This window comes from Ambystoma mexicanum, chromosome 2p (genome assembly GCF_040938575.1).
Source record: "Ambystoma mexicanum isolate Mex_15411 chromosome 2p, UKY_AmexF1_1, whole genome shotgun sequence".
NCBI classification, from domain to species: Eukaryota; Metazoa; Chordata; class Amphibia; order Caudata; family Ambystomatidae; genus Ambystoma; species Ambystoma mexicanum.
The window spans coordinates 739,191,473-739,211,391 of record NC_090923.1 but is presented as its reverse complement, the minus strand read 5'-3'; the positions used below and the strand labels follow the sequence as shown (position 1 = coordinate 739,211,391).

The following is a 19,919-nucleotide window of genomic DNA, read 5'->3' as shown; positions in this document are numbered from 1 at the left end:
GTGAACAAAACCGAATCAGTGAAAAGAGCTATAGAAGCCTGTAGCCCGCTAGGGGCCGACCATGTTCGGTCAACAAAAAAACAAACAAGCAATCAGGTCAGAGCCGCCAGAGCCCACCTGGGGCTAAGAAAAGCAGCAAACAACTACAATGTAAAGAGACAGTAAATCAGCACAAGGAAGCCAGGTGCCTACCTTTTATGGCAGGCCACAACCTATGAAACTTACATTTTTAAAACGTGCTTGTTATATATTTAAAAGTAGACCTTCCTAAAACATCTACAGTCACTATAAATAGTAGAAAAGTCCTGGACTCACAAAAAACATGGAAATGCACTGTCTGGTGTGACGCATCAAGGGAATGAATCCCTTCTCTTCAAGGGGGATCCCCCCGTGAGGCTAGGGAGGCAAGTCCACTTCACAAATACCCTCCCTAGGTGTCGAGGCAAGTGTCACCTCAACAGGGGAGACCCACCCCTTTCGGACAAGGACTCCCATTCCTGTGAGGAACTCCCTAATTCCCTTCCCGTGATGGCTTATATTGTGTGAACTACCAAGACATTATAAGTACCATGATTTAAATAAGGATAAAGTAAACCAATTTAATTGTCAAGATTACATTGAAGCTATCCCTTTAAATGAGAACTCGCAAAGGACTGTGCCGAGGAGGTTGACCAGAAATATCTCCCCACTGTGAAAGAGAGCAGAGAGCCAAGAGAGACAGGAGAAGCCCCCTATGCGTAATACGGCTGAAGGAGGCAGAGCTAACGTGGAGCACAGAGCACACGTAATTCAAAACGGTTCTGAGACGATGGGGCGAGATACACTAGATGTGCGAGAAGAGGAGCAATCCAAGGGCCCTCGAGTAGAAAGCTCAGTGGTGGCCTGACCACACAAGAACTGTGGTGGGCAACTGACCCGTGCAATAAGACCGACATCACCATTGGGAGAAAGCAACTCCCAAACAGATCTGATGCAGCACCGGAGCTGACCACGTATGAAGCAAACACTGCGGAGAGTGAACTGCAGAGCAGCCAGGAAGTGGAGGAAGAAAGAAAATCCCTGCAGGTACCAGAAATGTTACCCCACAGTGCAGAAGGTAATAAGGGGAACAGGTCTACCGAAACACCAAGAGGGAGTTATAATAAGAAGAGAGAAACTCCTCCCAGTACCGATGAGAAAAGAGTGGGAAACAAGTAAGCAGAAGGAGATACAAGAGAGAGACATTTGGGAACCACGACCCAGTGTGGTCACAAAGATAAATTGTACATATAAAAGAACACTTGGGAGTGGGGTGTGTGGCCAGCAGCCATGTGGTAAGCACAAGCTCCTCTGAGCTCCCGCAAGATTCTGTATCAATTTGTCCTAAAATCGCTGCTGATTTTATTCTGTTTCCAGATTCCAACATCAGAATGCATGTTGTGTGTATTAGAGGTGGTGGAGCAAGTTGATAACCCCATATTTGTGGTGGAAAAAAGCTTTGAAAGGGCCGCGAGAAGACTTCAAGATGGAGGCTGCCATCACATAGTGTGCAGAGTGAGGTCTGCCTGCCGAAGGGCACCCATGCTTGGTGTCAGTGAAGATCTGGTAGCCTCAGTATCTGCACACGGTGGCAGGGAATAGTGTGTGCACCCCTTTGGCCCGGCGAAGGACCAACTGGAGTGTCAGAGGCTCTGGGGGAGTTAGGTGAAGAGCGCCCGGCACTGCAGCCAGTAGCACGACTTATGCTGGGGCAACCGGGCAGCGCCTGTGAATACAGTTGGAGCTGGCTCTGAGAAACAGAGCAGCGCAGGGCAGCCGCTCACCTCAAGAAGGAGCTTCATTTCGGTTGCCGGGCCATGCCGGTGTTGACACCTGCAAGAGTTACCAGAGGGTTACCCAGACTCTTAGGTGTTCGCAATTGGGGGGTGGAGAGACCTCACCCGCTGCACATGGAGTGCTGCAGTGTTGAAGAAGCTCCCTCCACTTTCAGATTTCATATGCCTGTTTTGGGAGTACATGGGCACAGCGCTAATACCAGGTGCCCCTGAAGTCTCAAGAGACCTTAATAGAGGAGGATCTAGGCTCTGGGACTTAGGTGCCATTGAGAAGTAAGGACTGTGTGGCTCCCTGACCTGTATGACCCAGGACCGATCCCTCTCATTGGCGGCCGTGGCCAGGAATTGAGACCTGCGGCACGAGCCATCTTGTAGTTGTGCGCTTGGTGCCCAGGAGCTGGGTTGTGCAGTGCAAGCCTGATGAGGGAAGACACATAGCTGGCACACACAGAGACAAAGAGATATGAGGAGAGCAGGCAGGTGAAGGTGCATAGAATAGTCTCTGTCAGATAGCTCTGCAGCGCACCGCCTGTACTCACAATGCCAGGCCGGTGCACGGAGCGGTGGAAACTGCTGGCGCCTCCCTGCTTTGATGGTCCATTCAAGGGAAGTCCACCACTATCCCAGCAGCAGACTGCAGCCTGGTGGGGGGGAGACGCTGACTGTTCGCTGTTGCCGACTGCAATCCCTTGCACAAATAGACTTGGAGGAATTGACACCGCCTGAGTACTGACCATTGTTAGTGCTATTCACAAATGCCTGACAAGCAAAGACAAAACAGAGCCAAAGAGACAGTCATGGAGACTTTCGCCCGGAAGGAGGGGGCAGGCAGCATCCCTCCATCTCAGGCTCTGGAAAAAAGGTCTGCTTCAATATCCATGGGCCAGCAGGGAGAGGGCCAGATCCTTGCAGCCATTGCTGCATTAAAAGCGACCCTCGAACACAAAATTGACGCAGTAATTGTGGATGTAGGCCTCCTTCGACAGGATGTCCGCTTGCTTGTGGATTGGCTGGGCACAATGGAGGCACAGGTACAGGAGAATAGTACTAACATCACTAGGTACCAATCGGAGATAACTCCATTGACTGAGATGGTGAGGACGCTGCAACGCTGAGTTGAAGATGCCTAAGGCAGAACAAGGAGGAATAATGTGCGATCCTTAGCTTGCTCGAGGGAAAAGAAGACAGTGACCCTACTTTATACGTTGAGAATTTGCTACTACAAGAGGTCGGCCCTGGTACACTGATGCTGGGCTTCACAGTGGAGTGAGCTAAAAGACCTGGCACCCCTCCAAGACTGCTCATTGCAAGGATTCTAAATTGTAAAGACTGAGAGCGGATATTGGCTTTCCCCAGGGAAGGAGGCACCACCGTGCATGCATCCTCAAAGTTAACAATAAACCCTGACTATACGTAGCTGGTACAGAGACAGAGAATGGCGTTCGGGCCTACCAAGGAGAAGCTTTGCTGGGCCAACTTGAGGTACATGCTAATTTATCCTGCCAAGCTCAAGATGCTGCAAAATGGCAGATCATACTTTTTTGAGGACACTACGGCTGCAGGTTCCTGGATGGATTTGATAGGAGTTGCACAGTTGCCAACTTGAAGAAATAACGAACCCTAATAGACACATTGACCCTTTGATATGGTATTCTTTATGGGCATGTGGACACTTTCCTTTGATTGGCAAGACTGCAGGAGAAGCAGTGGACTTATTTTTGGGAGCTGCCGCATATTGCTGAATGTGTACTCTTGGATGTCAGTTTCAAGGCATCCCGCTGCTGTACGCCAGCCGGAAGGCCGCGGGGTGGGCGTGGGTGGCAGTTGGACCCGAATAAGCTGTATGCTACTCAGCCAGTGCTATGCTGTTTGAGAGTGTGTTTTTGCCCTTTGGCAACTTTCTCTCGCTCTTTTTCTTTTTCTGTTTAGCTTTTATGGTTTGCTTTCTTGGTCCTGCTTGTCACACGATCCGAACCCTCCAGCTAATTGGAATGTGTGGTTGTCATTTTGGATGGCGCCATCTGTATTGAGGGTTAACTTCCTCCTCTGTATGGAAGTACGATCTTCCGGCATTGCGCAAACACCGGGGCCAGCTATTGAGAGTGGGTCTGCATTGGATGGTGAGAGCAGTGTTGGGGATGGTGGAAGGCGGGGGTTCTGTGGGAGAAGCGCAAGACCCTATGAACATGGAGTATGGTTAGTAACATGTTGATTGTCACATGGAAGCTACGGGGCCTCAATGGCTATATTAAGTGGATAAGGGTACATGCATACTTGCGCAGATGGGGGTGGGCATAAAATTACTGCAAGAGACCCATCTCACTAGAGACAAGAAAGGTATGGTTGCCAGGAAGAGGGGTGGGCAGTTGTATGGCTTCCCTTTCTCTGCATATGTGAGGGGACGTCCTGGTGTGGGTAGCACCGACTGTGCCCTTCAAACTTTTGGATATCAAAAGTGATGACAAGGGCAGCATGGTTCTAGTGCACAGGTTTCTGGGGGGAACAGCGGTGTGCATTATAAATTCATATGCCACAAATCATGATCCTACGACCTTCTTCACTTTATTCAAGATTCTCTCTCCACAGATACACCCTGGGGATATGGGGGAAGGGGGCACTTCAACTATACCCTGGACCCGCAGGTAGACAGATCTGACATTAAGTATCAGAGGCCTGCGCCTCCGGTCAAAGTTTTGAATGCACTGCTGAGAAATCTTGACTTAGTAGATCTATGGTGGCTGATGCTTGAGAAAGATCGCACTTATTCATACTATTCTGCACCACACAGGATATTGTGAGAAACCTGAATGTTTTCTCCCATGTATTTCCCGGAAAGCTGTTCAGTCCTCACAGGGGAGGTAGATATAAGCAGGCGGCAGGGAGCAGGAAGCCTGGGATTTTTGGGTGGGGTCAGAGTTGGAGGTGATGGATGACCAAGAGACCAGAGGGAGGAAGGTGGGAACCACAGCTTGTGGAGGGGATTTGTGGTTTTGGCTTAAGAGTGAAAGAGCGAAAGGTGTTCTGCAGAGTGAGTGGGCATATTTGTGTGGCGACTGATTAGTAGTTGTGAAGCGAATGAAAGGAGGGTGTCTGAATAGTGGTGTGGGAGAAGAGTAGTAGTGGGAGGAGGAGCGTATCAGTGGGAGGTGGGGAGTGGTAGTGGAATGAGGGGAGTAGTAGTGGGCGGAGGAGAGTATTTGTGAGGAGGGGAATAGTATCATAGAGGAGTAGTAGTAAAGTCCTCCTATAGGAGGTAAAAATAGCAGGGTAGGGCGAGGATTCGGAGGAGTGAAACAATGAAGTCACTGTTTTGTGGGAGAGGTAGGAGAAAGGGGTGGTAAGAAGAGTAGAAGGGAAGAGGGGAGAGTGGGCGTAATTGAACGATTAGGGGGAGTTACGAAATCCTTGAGGCAGTTTAGACAGCTTCCATTTAGGGAACAATCTTTAGACAAAGAAAGAGTTTAAAGAAGAGGGGTTCAGCATTCAGTAGCACTAACTGTGGGGTGCAGACACCTGGGTTAGGGAGCAGGGTATTAATAATATGATAGTATGCATGTTTGGGCACTAAGGTTTTAGAATCAACTTGCGCTCCACTCATTAGTTTGTTGGTGTTTTTTTGGGGCTTGTTAGCTGCAAGGTCAAGGGTTGGGCAGGGGTTTCCCACACCTCTTGTCAATATTAAGGTTTGTTTGTACCCGGATACCTGGCGCTTTGTTAAACGATTTGAATTCTTTACATCCTTGTTTGTAGTGAGATGCGTATATTTTATTGTAAAACTTGGTGGTCAGCCGATACGTCGTTCAACCTCGCCGGGTCTTTGTCAAGGCTAAAACATGTTTTCTATAGTTGCATGTTGGCAGGATTGTTGTGGAGAATTTCAGTCCTGTTGGATTGATGTCTGCCCGGATGGACTTGGGTCTGACTGAAGAGCCTGAAGAACCTTGCTGCGAACATATCCTGATGTGATACAAACAAGGATTTAAAGAATTCAAATCATTTAAAAAAGTGCAAGATACCCAGGTACAAACAAACCTTAATAATAAGATGAGAGAGAGAGACGGCCTCATACCCTCACAAAGAAAAATAAAACCCTTGAAGTTTCTCAAAGGCTCATTGTGATTTCTGTGCCATCTGTGACATGCTTTAACTGCTGACAGGCACATGTGCTATTAGAATAACCCCTTACATCCTATTACATAACACCAACAAGAACATGTACTGATTGATTAGCCATTAGCCAATGCATGACCATTTCAAATCACCACTAACAGTCACATAGAATAGTTTTGATGACAATGTATCAACAGAACACACAAAGCAGGTTCAATAACTTTATTTTCACACACCAGGTTGGGTGGAAGGAACTACGACTGAAAGCAAAGGAGCTAATAAGAGTAGATTGCGCTCCAATGATTACGTTATTTCAAGATTTCATATTCAGGGTATATGTGTAATTGATATTTTGTAGATTTTCTGTAGAGCTGCACTAAAGTCAAACCGAAAATAGCCCATCATTGATACTGAAGGCTCTGGGAACTGCAAGTGCACTTATTTTAAACAGTTTAAGCACAAAACTGAATAGGATAGTCCATTAGAGCCAACTCACACATTCTACGACGCCACCTAGTAACCATTGCAGGACGCTCACCTCCATTTCTGAGCCATATCAGCAAAGCATTGTGGGTATGCAAATTAGCTCAAATCGAAGCCTTTTTCTCCTGAAAATTGTCTTTGTCTGTTTTTAGAGGCTTTCTAAACCCACCATAACGTTATGGGTGGTTTGTATATGAAGCCACTGGTTTAATTGGCCCTGGCCTGAGTGAACCCCCTTTAAATGTTACCCCAGGCCAGTAATGGGCCACACTGGAACTACCCCACCACCCCCAGACTAGCTGTTCCAGTGAGGTGCTGAGAAACTTGCGATTTAAAGCTGTAAGTACGGGAAAAGGGCCCAAATCATGGGTTCCTGATTTTAAATAAAGAACAGTACACCGGAAGGGGCGTTATTTGGCCCTTGTGGGAAATTATATTATGAAAACATAAAACATGCTTTAACACAATCTTCCCATCTCTGTTTGTCCGTTTCCTTTTCCCAAACACTGTTTGTTTTTCTGAATACAGGGTAAAAGATAGCCCTTTGCGCAAACCCATCTTTCTGTTATTCTTGAACGGGTTCCTCAAATCTCAACACCCTGGGATTTCCCTTCCCTTCTTCACAACCTCCCAATCCCGCAATATGCATACACAGCCTGGCCAGCCACCTCTCTGATGCATTGGGGTGGAGGTGGGGCGGGGGCTGCGCGAGACGTTCCTTATTTCTCTGTATACCTTTGTCTGCCTTACTCTGTTTTTTCCTTCTTCCAAATTTTACCTCTAACTGTCTTTACTTCAGTTAATTCCCTCGTGAAATTCTTCTCAGGTAAGTCCATTATTGCTAGCACGAGAGACTTGCCTATTGTCCATTGCCTAAGAGTTCTATGTGTCTCCCATGCTGGATATACATGGTTCAGTCAGGCAAGTCCAGTTAAGCACATATGTACATTAAATACTAGACTTTGTTGAAACCTCTGTGTCCTGTGATTATTTCTCTTCTATTGTTTTGCCTACCGACCCTTGTATATAACCCCCTACCTGAAAGAGCCCTATTTGGGCCGGGGTTATATATTCTCACATAAAAATAACTTAGAAAGTGCCTTCGTAAGGATACATCATTATTGTTTTTTGTTGTGTTCACAGAATTGAAAAGACAACAGCTTCAAGGAGCACCACTATGAAGACAAATTCATAAACACAGATAAGATGAATGTTGACAATACTTATGTGGTGAGTCTGAATTAATTGAAATATGCAATAGATGGTTAATTGAACATAGTTGTGGATACACTAATATGTATGCACATTGTTATTAATTGATATGATGCATCAGAAAACAATGTTCAAGGACAACAATGCAATTATATTAGACCTTATTCTTATTGTCTTTTTTAAAAGAAGTTAATAAAATGTACATGGAAAATTAAGGAGCGCTTAACTTTAGCATACGTCTCATAATATATAGCCTTTTGATAGGTGAAGGAATAGACTCTTATATCCTTTCATGTGGGAAATGACCAGAGGTGATCCATTGATTTCTCAGGCATATTTTCATCTGCGTTAACTACAAGGGAATGAAACTGGGATCTTGGAAGAGAATAGTTACAGCACTTGAATGAGGTACTTACATATTGATTAATATTTAAATGACTGCCAAAATGAATTATAATTTGAAGGTGACATGGTGATCTGATGGTTTTGATTTCTTGTTCTCTTTTTCCTTTTGAAAAAGTTTTCTGTATAAAATGACATTGGTGATTATAATGTAACATACCTCCTTATAGTGATACAATTAACATAAGTCCCTGACCTACAAGTGTGGGTTGAGTAAGTGTGAAACAGATGCAGGCCAAGATATGTATAGAAATACCCAGTTGTACTCTTTTGGTGTTGTTAGCTGAGACTATAACATATTCTTGGGAAGGCAGTTTTAGGTTATTTTTATATGTGATATATATATATATATATATATATATGATTGCATTATCTTTTATGCTGTTAATACATTTGTACTCTGTCAGTCCCTAGAGTCTTCAGTATCTGGGTTGGAGGAACTTTTAGAGGGCCTTGGGCATGTCATTTAAACTCAAACAACTAAAAAGTGTCAGGACGGTGTTACTCAAAATGATGTAGCGCCGTACATGAAGGACCACCTATCCATGTAAGGATTCCCCAATTTAACTTAGAGATAGGGCACCCAGCTAGCTTCCTCGCTCCGAGCTCACAGTCTCATGGATATAGCACCCAGCACACTTCTTCACGCATCTACTACCAGCAAGTAGTTAATCTCATTTTCTTAGGGTATTATCTTTGATACACTCCTACCAGCAAGTATTTAATTCACCTTATTCAGGGTTTTCATTAAGCAAAGGGAGACAACCATCCAGCCACTGGCTGCCCAGCTGGCAGTGACAGCAGTTCACTAAAATGTTATGGGTGGAGAAAGCGATGTCACTTGCCCCAAGCCATTACAGCAAGTGACATCACATGAGCTTTGGCCTTCATTACATAATAAGAAGGCCATTACCCTTGGTGACATCCGGAAGTTGGATTATTGATGTATAATACCTATAATACCTACATAAAGCATAAAATAAAGAAATGTTTGTAAACAGATACAACGTTAATTAGTTTACCAAAGATATATTGACAAGGGTACTTCCTTGATATGTTGTGATTGAAGTAATAATATGATAATGACATATGCAGTCCAACCATCATAGGTCATCTGCACCTCCACTGTATTCCAGTACAGTCGCATATGCACAGGCAATGCCATCTTTTGCTGGTTATTGTGTCACATGCCTGTTGACCAGTCATCAAATGCAAGTTACTGTTTTACATCTCAAGTTTTCCATTGTAGGGGTGAATAGCTTTGTTCCATCCTTGACTTTTTTCTATAATACAAATGCACAACTACTAAAAATAAAATAGGTCTTGGAAAAAAGGAGATTCCTTTGTCCATATTCTCCTAATGTCCAGAGAATAGTACATGAATACTGATGTTCATTGTGTTAATTTAAGAAAATGAAGACTGATCCACCCACCATCAAGAGACAAAGAAATTCAATGCTTAGGGGACATTTACAACTCTCGTTGAAAATCACACAGAAAGAAAACATGTTACGGCATTTAGCATTTCACAAAATGCTACATTCTGTATTTATTTTGCAAAAAACAAATACATTCAGCTTTATGTTTACATAGAACTGTGTTCATCTGAGATCAAGATGTTTCTAATCAGTGGCTACACGTCCTGCTCATAGAGAGAGCACATTCTAGTCAACTTCATCATCCTAGGCTAGATACACACCCATGAAAATCCATTATCCAAGCAAGGACAGTCCTTTCCAAGTGGGTACTGGCATAAATTCCACTCAAACACAAGCACAAAAACCCGCTCAGTCAGTGAAGATTCTCCAACTCGTGTCTCCATCCAAAATCATTTCCCACTTTTTCCATCATCACAATGGCTTCCTTTAATATACACAAATCCCTCTCCAAAAAAATAAAGAAGCTAAGGGATTCACAGAGAAATTTGGCAAATTAAATTCAGGGGCTGGGAACCGCAGCCAATCATGGAATAAAACACACTACTAGCTGACCATACATTGTGCTGCATACACCAAAAGCATGGCAAAGAAGACTGACTACCTGCATTGTATCATACAGCTGTACCCAAGAAGGTTGTTTCCGATATACAAGAAATTGATGGCTCTAAGATCAGCCCAGCCTGTCATGTCTCCCTGCAGGACCCTTTCTGTCAATTTCATGGCATTTTCTTATAGTTTCTTATTGTTTTATGGAGTACAGCATGCCTAAGTATTTGGCTAGGGGAGACCCAGTGATAGAAAAACAGTGGTTAATTAAAACCCTGCGATATTTCAGGGATTGGTTAACTTTTCAATTCCTTGTTGTCTTGACTGTTTATACAACGTCCTGAGTAAATTGGTTCTGGGTCCTGAGGGAGACATTGAAAGTCATTCAATCAATTGAAGTTTATTTTTGAAAGAAAGATTGTAATATTTTTAAAAGTTTATTTTTAAAATATTACAATCATAAAACACAATACAAACGCAATACAAAACAATCAACCCCATATGGGATAATAAATACATATTAATAATATCAATAAGTCACTCATACAAATCACTAAAATAAATGTTGAGACTTTCCAGAAATTACGCTGATGAACTTCTCAACAGGTTATAAAGTTATACACCTAGTTGCTATTACTAACGTGCCAATACACATTTCCTTTTATCCAAGGCACGCTTCATATACATTAAAAGTGCCCACCCTACCTTTGGAGAATCTGCCCATAAGAGATATATACTAATGCAGGGCAATGCTGAAAAAAGATTGTTTCTCTTAGTATTGCCAGCAAAGTCGTTTTTCTAATCTCTCTATAGGCTGGGGAAAAAAACAAAAAGTGGGCCATATCCTCTAATGGTGCTTGACACACCAAACAAGTTTAATCTGTGATGATATTATTGCCTGCCCATAATGCTGTTATAGTTCTTAGAGCAAGGCAATTAAACCTTCCCTAGTTAATAAAACTCTGTGATTTGGGTTACATGCCCAGAATAAATATGTTTTAACAGTACATTCTGAGATAACGGCATGTATATGCTTGACGGTTTTAGGAGCTATACAGTCTCCCTTTTTTCTTGCGTATATGTTATGGCCTTCCTTTTTTAGTCGGTAACAATCACTTGAGTTAAGGCTCTGGCACAATAAAGCACAAGCGTGCATCAATTTCATCAAGCTTAATGTGTATAGCCTTTAGCCAAGGTATGCTTACAACAGTATCCTTTGCCAGTAAAAACCTGATAAGATTGTGTATCAGGGCAGCTTTTTCATTCCTCCACAGACATACCCAGTGTAGTACCGGCTGTATAGTCAATGTATCATGACTGTGGGTACAACCTAGTTCCATATCTACCCCATGATTTGGGGCTGAACAAGAGTGCCCCAGAACTATTTTTCAAAAGTGCTTTTGATTATCTGGAGTGAATTGGTATTTGCATAGCCCCACAATGTCATTCCAAAACCAGCAACCGAAGCAGCTTTGCTTTAATATACTGGTACAAGCACACTTGTTCTGTGGCCCTTGCTGCCTCTTACTACATTGTAAACAATTCCATTACATGAAACGTACACGCTGGATAAACAGAACAGGACTACGGCTGTGAGCGGTATTTGCTAAATATTGATCAAAACCTTTGTTATTGAGCGAATTACCATACATTTGAAAATTGTGCAGAGTACATTTATATAATGCCAGGAAAAATGAAAACTAGGAACATTAACTATCATTTATGAGATAATGTTCTTTACCAAAACAAGAAAAGGTCTGAAGCCTCAACTTCGAAAGGGGTAAGCAATCATGCCAGGTCACGAGTTCGCTGTGGGCCAAATGCTCTGACAACTGATAAAATCCAAGCAAAGGGTAGCAGCACAATCATAATACCTGGGACGCGCCTAATGTAAATGAAAATTAAATTACTGAATCCTCTCTGGTGCCCCTAGAAAACAATAACTCCTTGTTGGAATTATGTTATACATTGCAAGAGACACTGGCTCCTGGTGGAAGATTCAGCATTAGTCCAGCCCCAGATGGGAACATGCACGAAAATAATCTGCCAGACATGAGGGCTCCAGTGCAAGTGACATCGAATATACTTAATATGTCTAATGCGCAAAGACTCTCGGCTTCTCCTAACTTGTTTATTGCGCAAGACAGGACAAAGAATAACAGGGATATTGAAGATCCAAATGGAACATATAATGACAGGCAAACACAACTTGTGTCTATACCATTTTCACTAAAAATACTCTTGAAGATGTGTGGCAAAATACTGGAGGTTATCCCTAGTAACGCTAATAGCTGGACAAGGATGGCGACAATGAGCTGGACGCATTGATTGCTGCAGCAGCCCAAGAAGACTCGCAAGCACCAATCAGGTAGGTTGGTGCAACTGATTTAGAACCGAAGTGGCTGCGCAAAACTTACTATCGGGGGATACGAGTATTGCTGCACATGATGACTCTTCGTTATACTTTAGTAGAAAGAAAAGAAGGCTAATGAAACATCAAAGGAAACAAAACCAAAACAAGGCAAACGCTAAAACGAAAGAAGCAAAAGCTGTGGTTAATACTGGGTCGCCTGAAAGGTCTTGTGTAACTGGTAGCTCCCAGTAAAAAAAACAAAGCCAAGCATAAAAGGCCAAGCAAGAAAACAATCAATAAAACAATGGAAAATTTACAAGCTGGCTGCTAAATGGGAGAAATTAACCTGAGGTAACCATGGCTTTATGTAAAATCATGACAAGCCTTAAAGAAACACTTGTTGAACTCCACGAAACATTGGTGGCCCAGCCCCTCTTGAGGGTTAACACATCTATAAGGGCCGTCTTGCATACGGCAACTCTGTTGAGAAAACAATACCAATCGATACCTATAAAGACACAAAAAGATGTAACCATACTTACCATCAAGAAGCTTGAACAACATTTTGCTCATTGCAATAAACATGTCAATAGATCAGACTTCTTAGATATACTTCACTCTATGTTTCCTCTATGACTACTGGACTTAAAGTATTTAGATTATATAGAACCGTTCAAGAATGTGAAACATGCAATGAGCGGAATACATAGTAAACACGTGGAAGTGGCGTTAATGATTTGTAAATACAGTACTAAATTCTTGGACATGGGATTTGAACTTGCTGCCAAGGAAGACATTGAATTGAACAGTGATAATCTATTAAAAGCTTTTGTGAAACTATCAGATGACAATAAGTCAGGGAACAATGGCCAATTAACAAACATCACCCTGACTTTAATACAGGAGAACATACTGGGAACCCTAAAATGGCTGGTTGGTTTGGCAGCTCAAAGCCAACCGTGCAAGGAATGAAGCTGGACAGTCTGTATCTGGAATACCAGAGGGTTCAATTATTTCCTTCAGGACAATGAGTTTTTGGTAGCCTTACAAAACAACAATATTTTCCTATTACAAGAAACATGGTTGAAGACGGATTTATTTGTTGATGGGTACCAAGTATTGCAATCTTATGCACAAAAGGGAAAGAAGGGTAGACCATTTAACAGTCTGGTGACAGAAGTGAACAATTGCATGAAAGCCACTAAAATCACCTAAACCCCTGAAAACCTATACCTGTTGGTTGTGAAAGTTAGTATGTTAAATGATGCTACAGAGTTTTTAATATTTAACGTATATGATTCACCAGGGAGTAATTACACAGAAAGGGTCATGGAATCCATTGTGGAAGTTATCAGTAATACAACAACCGATGGGACCCCGAGCTGTCTAATCATAGGTGGTAACTTGAACGCCTATTGTGTGTGCGAAAGTGAATGCTTGGAGACTAATTTTGTCAGTGCAACAATATGTTAAATCAAGCAGTCAACCAAAAAGAAAAGTACTGGTTTGATTACCTAGGAGATTGGGGTTATTTTATGATGAATTGTCGAGTAAGGGGGGATGAACATGGTGGCCAGACACGGAAGAGTGGGGCGAAAACAGCCACTTTGGACTACCTTTTCGTAACGGAGGAGGTATTCCAAAGAGTTAGGAAGCTTACAATTGTAGAAAGTGAGTATAGTGATCACGCCATGCTACAACTTGTGGTGACAGTTATGGCCAAAGGAGAGAACATTGCACACTTGGACAAATTGGAAATAAGCCAAAATGGCAATAGAATAATTTGGTCTTTAACAAACATTGAAAATATGGGGAGGTATATGCAAGCGCAGCATATGGGAGATAATGAGGTCCTTGAAGCAGTAACGGCAGATGAAATTGAGGCCTGGATTTCTAAGCTTACAGTGAATTTTGCATCTACTAAGGCATTTTATGCTGTCAACTCTAGAGTCAATCATCACCACAGATTCGATAGAAAGTTCCAAAATGCCAAGAGAGACAGGAGATGGAATATTCATGAGATCAAGATATTGCAGTTACCTATCAAGAAATCCCTTAAGATAATTAGTGTCATCAAAAATAGATTTCATAGATGGGTGAAATGCCATCAGAAATAGATATCATAAATGGGTGAAATGGTGGTGTAGCTCTCATAAAAACGCACAATGGCAGTATCTAATTGCGATAGCTACCACTAAGAACATGAGTAAGATGAGGTAAAACTAAGAAAGTTGAGCGACTAATAAGTCTAATCGGTGTACATGAGTGGACTGTATATATCAGCTGCATATTTGGAGCTGACCATGCAGTAATTAAACCAGTCCCTATCCAACTGAAAGCTTTGACCTTCATTTTGAAATGTTTGAAATTGAGAACTTAATACAGAAGCTAAAGAAATCAAGAACTCCAGGACCTAATGGTCTAGCCAATAGTCTGTTAAAAAAGAACCTGAGGATTGGTCATAACTTCTATACGACTTATTCACTAAAGTTTCCGAGGAAGGGAAAATTCCAACATCTTGGAAAATATCCTTCTTACTGCCCATTTAGAAGTAAGGCAAACAGACGGACCCAGTAAACTACAGATTTCTGTCAATGTTAGATATAACAGGGAAGGTTTTTGCATCTCTCCTGTTGCAGCAGCTGACAAAGTAGGTAGATCAAAATCATGTCTTGGATCATTTCCAGATGGGTTTCAGACCAAGGACAAGTATTTCCCATTGCTTTAAAATAATGGATAGACTTATATATGAGACAAAAAGGAAAAAATGGTCCATACTTATACACAGCAATAATCATTTTTCGAGCTGCATTTGATACGGTTGATTCTAACATATTTTGGTCTAAGCTCGAAAAACTAACCTGTCCTATTAAATTACTTACATCTGTACATGGACTATATGAAAATACTCAGGTTCAGGTGTGTTTTGATAGTGGGAGAGCCTTTACAGACCCTGCCTTCACTTGGAGAGGGATGAGGCAGGGTTGTGAGTTGGCACAGCTGCTGTTCAACATATATCTTGCAGACCTCTTGGAGTTAACTAAATTGAACAACTGTCTGCCAAAATATAAAAATGTCAGGGTGTACTGTATAATGTATGCAGACGATCTGATCATATGCGATTTTTTACACTGACATCAGGAGATCATTGCAGGAGTTGCACAAGTACGCAGAGACAAATGGCTTACTTATTAATCACGAAAAAAACAAAATAATGCATTCTGCGTATAAGAAAACGAGAGTTTCAAACATAGTAGTAAAAGGAAAGCCAATAGCACAGGTAAAAAGCTTTAGATACTTGGGAATTACCCTGACCACACGAAGTAGCTACGACGAGAGCACTCTGAAAAAGAGCAGGAAACATTTGCCCTAACAGCTATGATCTCCAAAATTGTCAGAGAGGGTTCTGGCTTTAGAAACCAGGGGATCCTACTCTTGTGTACACAGTACTTTTGTACCACAATACTACATGGTTTAGATGCCCTATACATTCATGTTCTGACTTGGGTGAAAACCTTGGGCAGTACATTTTGGAGAGCAATACTTGGTCTTGGACATAGTGTGCCTATTGATTTGTTAAGGTTAGAGCTGAGGTTAACATCTTTACCAGTGCAGGCAGTTAAAAGAAGGTGACTTATTACACATTAAATCGAAAACTATGCCTGTATGTCCTTTATTAAAACTGCTGGGCGAACCTAACCCTGGGGAAGATCGTTACAATTTTGCAAAGTTGGTGGACACAACCTTTAAGATATTCGAATGGGTGCCTGAGTGGGATAAAAACCGTTTGGGAAAAGTGGAACTGGATGTCTAACTTCAGCCACCTAGGAAAACAAAAAAATCATGCTGAAATACAAAAGCTAACCCACGAGTACCTTGCCCCTCAGGGTTATCTAAGGTTGTATTCCACACCGGAACTGCAAGCACAGGTTTTGCTGTATGTGTATTCTCAAGTACCAACGAAAAGTGGCTAAACATGTCTTAACTGAATGCCGAATCAATGGGCACATATACATGACCTTGTTGGGAAAATTTGTGAATGATTACGCTCACATCAAGAGTGACACTTTTTGGGCATGCTGTTTAAACACAGCAAACAAATCTTTACACATTGCACTTTATAATGTCTGGCCAAGAGTTAAGTTATTATTGAAGTAATATAAAAAATGTGAGATTTGTATCAACTAGAAGCGTACTACATGTCCATTCTTTATCTCGTTTTTTTACGAAGTATCAATTTTGTTTGTATATAAATGTTTTAAAATGTTTGTAATTAATTTATATGATATGTGAAAAGTTTGACAGAACTGAACACTTTACATTTAAATAAATGAATATACTTTTAATATTAGATCAATGGGTTTGGTGTTAAGACATTGACATAAATCAGTAGGCACCCCCTAGTGCTTCTTTAAACCTTGTAGCCTTTTTCTTAATATGTCAATCCGGTGACAAGTTGGACAAAAAGCGAACATCCAGGTTGTCGAACTCTCTGGCCATTTTTATAATAGCATCATTGCTAAACACAGATGGAAATTTGGGTGTATGTCTTCTTCTGTGACATTGCATGTCAGCGGATTTCAGCACAATCACTTTCAGATTATCCCGTTCATGAATAGTGTGTATTCCGTTATTAGCTTCTACAGCGCTCGCGAAGTGCGGGCAATCAATACTGTATCGTCTGCATAGGACAACAGCGGTAACACTCTGTTCCTCAGTCTCGGGACATCAGGATTAGAACGTCCCAGCATTTCATAGAGGCCATTTATGTTAAATGTTAAAATGTTAAATGTTAAAGGTATTTGTACTGCGCTCCGTCACCAACGGAATTGGTCCCCAGGCGCTCAGGAGGATCTGTAAACGATAAAGGTGGGATGGGTTAGTAAGGTGAAGAAGGGAGTAGGGTAGTGAGAGGAGTGGTGTTCTTTTGGCAGCTTCAACTCAGTATACACCGGGTGCTGAGCTTTGGTGAGGGTATCGGATCGGAGTCAGTCTGCGCGTGCTGTTTTTCCAGCTTATGTGTTGTTGCAGTGTTGTGAAGTGCGTGCGGCTTGTTGTGCGAGAGATGGTTGTGTGAGTTTTTGAGTTAGATAAGTATGCAGAGTTTGAGCTTATATTGGTTTGTGGGTTACCTGACCTTTACCATGCTAACATTCGTAGTTCAGTCTGAGTGTGATCCTGTTGGCCCTTCATATTCCCATCTAGACGCGGCGCCGGCCAATGATTAGGACTCCATCCAGGAGTGGTCATGCCAACCCTCACACCCCCATCCAGATGCGGCGCAGGCTAGTGTCTAGAGACCCGTCCAGGTGTGGGCATGCTAACACTCACAACTTCATCTGAGTGCCACGCAGGCTGGTGTTCACAATTCTAGGTGTGGCACATGTTAGCATTCACGTTTTCTGGGTGTGGGCATGTTGTCTTTCAATCGATCCTATCCAGATGCGACGCAGGCCGACGTCTATCCAGATGCGTCTGCCGGTCTGGATACGTTCGTCCGGTATGTACAAGTGGGAGAGTTACTTGGGGCTTTCGTCTGGGTCTAGGTATGTGGTCAGTCTCTGCAGCCTTCCTTTGTGTCTATTTTCCATGATGTCTTATGCTCTGTCGAGTGGTTGGTTATTTGGTTTGAGTGTTTGTCCAATTTGAGAGTGGTCAAGGTTGGAGTTATTTTCGTCATTGTTTTAATGTTTGGGCATTCTGGTGCGTCTCTGCTGTGGTTACGCTTTGAAGAGCCATGATTTGTGGGGTTTCCTGAATGCTAGGTGGTTTGTTGTATTCTGTATATTCTTAGGTAGGTCATTCCAGGTTTTGGGTGCCTGGTGAGAGAAGGACGATCCTCCGAGTTTTTTTCTGTTGTAGGGTTTTGGTTCCAGGCGTATGTAGGTGCTTGATCTTAGTGTTCTTGTCGGTTGGTATAGGCGTAGTTTGTCGCTTAGGAATTCTGCGCCTTGTTTATGTATTGCTCTGTGTGTGATGCACATGGCCTTCAACTTTATTCGTTGTTTCAGTGGTAGCCAGTGTAGTATTTTTAGCGCGGGTGTGATGTGTTCTCTTCTGGGTAGCTTGAGGAGGTGTCTGGCTGCTGCATTTTGTATGCGTTGCAGTTTTTTTAGAAGTCGTTCGGGCATGCCCAGGTATAGGCTATTGGCATAGTCTACTCTGGACATGATCAGAGCGATGATGGTAAGTGTTTTGTTGGCGAATGACAGGAACGGTAGGATCCTTTTTGCTGCTCTCAAGAGGAAGAAATATTTCTTGATTACCGAGTTTACTTGTGGCTCCAGAGTGAGGTTGTTATCCATCAGGACCCCTAGGTTTTTTACAGTTGAAGATGGTTCTGGTGTGGTGCCGAGCTTTCTTGGCCAGGGGATGTAGTTGATGTCTCCTCCTTTTTTTGAAACAATCATTATCTCTGTTTTGCCCGGGTTGATTTTGAGATGGTTGAGGTTCATCCAATTGAATATGTCACAAAGGCAATTCTCTAGTGTGGTGTTTTCTTCTCGGGTGTCTTGTATGCTGAAGATTATTTGAGTATCGTCGGCATAGTTGTAGCATGTGAGGCTGTGTTTTTTGATGAGTTTGATTAATAGGTACATGTATATGTTGAATAGAAGCGGGGAGAAGGATGATCCTTGTGGTACTCCGCACGTGGAGACTCTGGGTTTGGATTTACAAGGTTTCATCCATGTTGTTTCTGTTCTGTTTGTTAGGAAGGATTTGATCCATAGTAGGGCAGTGTCTGTTATCCCTAGTCCTTCTAATCTCTTTATGAGGATGGCGTGGTTGTCAGTGTCGACGGCTGCAGACAGATCAAGGAGAATCAGGGCGGTGCTGTTGTCTGAGTCTGCTTTGTTTTTAGGTCGTCCCATATTGAGAGGAGAGCCGATTCTGTTCCTCTCATAGGTCTGAAGCCAACTTGTGCCTGGTCTCGTAGGCAATGCAATTCTATGAATTGTTGGGTTATTTGGTAGACGTATGTTTCTAGTAGTTTGGCTATGTAGGGTATGTTGGAGATAGGTCTGTAGTTAGATAAGTCCTCTACATCTCCTGTTGTGTCTTTGAGTAGCGGCTTGATGTAAGCCGATTTGAAGGCCTGTGGTACTTTACCTGTTGAGATTGAGAGGTTGAGGAGGTTTCTGTGGTATTCCATGGGGGTTCCTTGTTTGAGAATTGTTTTGTATATGTCCGGAGGCAGGGGTCTTCAGGAGAGCCCGAATTGTTGCTTTGGTTTACCAGTTTGACAAAAGCCTCAACTGATATTTCTGGGAAGTTTTGTAGCTTGTTTGCGTGTTCCTCTTCTTTGTCGGTGGGGTTTGAGCTTTGAACGCTTCGTCTGTTTTGTATGGTGTGTTGGATGGAGGTTATTTTGTTTTTGAAGTGGTCTCTGAGGTCCTCGCAAAGTTTCGTCAATGGTATTGGCGTGTTGTTGCAGGCCTGTGGGTTTTTTATTTCGTTTACGATTTTGAACAGTTCTTTTTGAGCGTTTGGCGCTCTGAAGATTTGGTTGTCATAATGTTTCCTCTTCGCTTTTTGTATTTCCTTTTTATATGCGTGGAT

General features: G+C 42.6%; 1 protein-coding gene and 1 long non-coding RNA gene across 5 annotated transcripts in view; one reads left to right on the top strand and one right to left on the bottom strand.

Moving 5' to 3' along the window:
- The window catches only part of LOC138566735 (uncharacterized), a 101,923-nt gene extending 93,894 nt beyond the window's left edge, over window positions 1–8,029 (top strand). Inside the window, exons 2-3 of the long non-coding RNA XR_011302005.1 lie at window positions 7,551–7,637; window positions 7,951–8,029. This is a non-coding gene — a long non-coding RNA (uncharacterized lncRNA). The remainder of the gene's footprint in view (window positions 1–7,550; window positions 7,638–7,950) is intronic.
- LOC138566734 (sprouty-related, EVH1 domain-containing protein 2-like) overlaps window positions 1–19,919 on the bottom strand; it is a 654,794-nt gene that overhangs the window by 598,878 nt on the left and 35,997 nt on the right. The gene's annotated exons all lie outside the window — the stretch shown is intronic.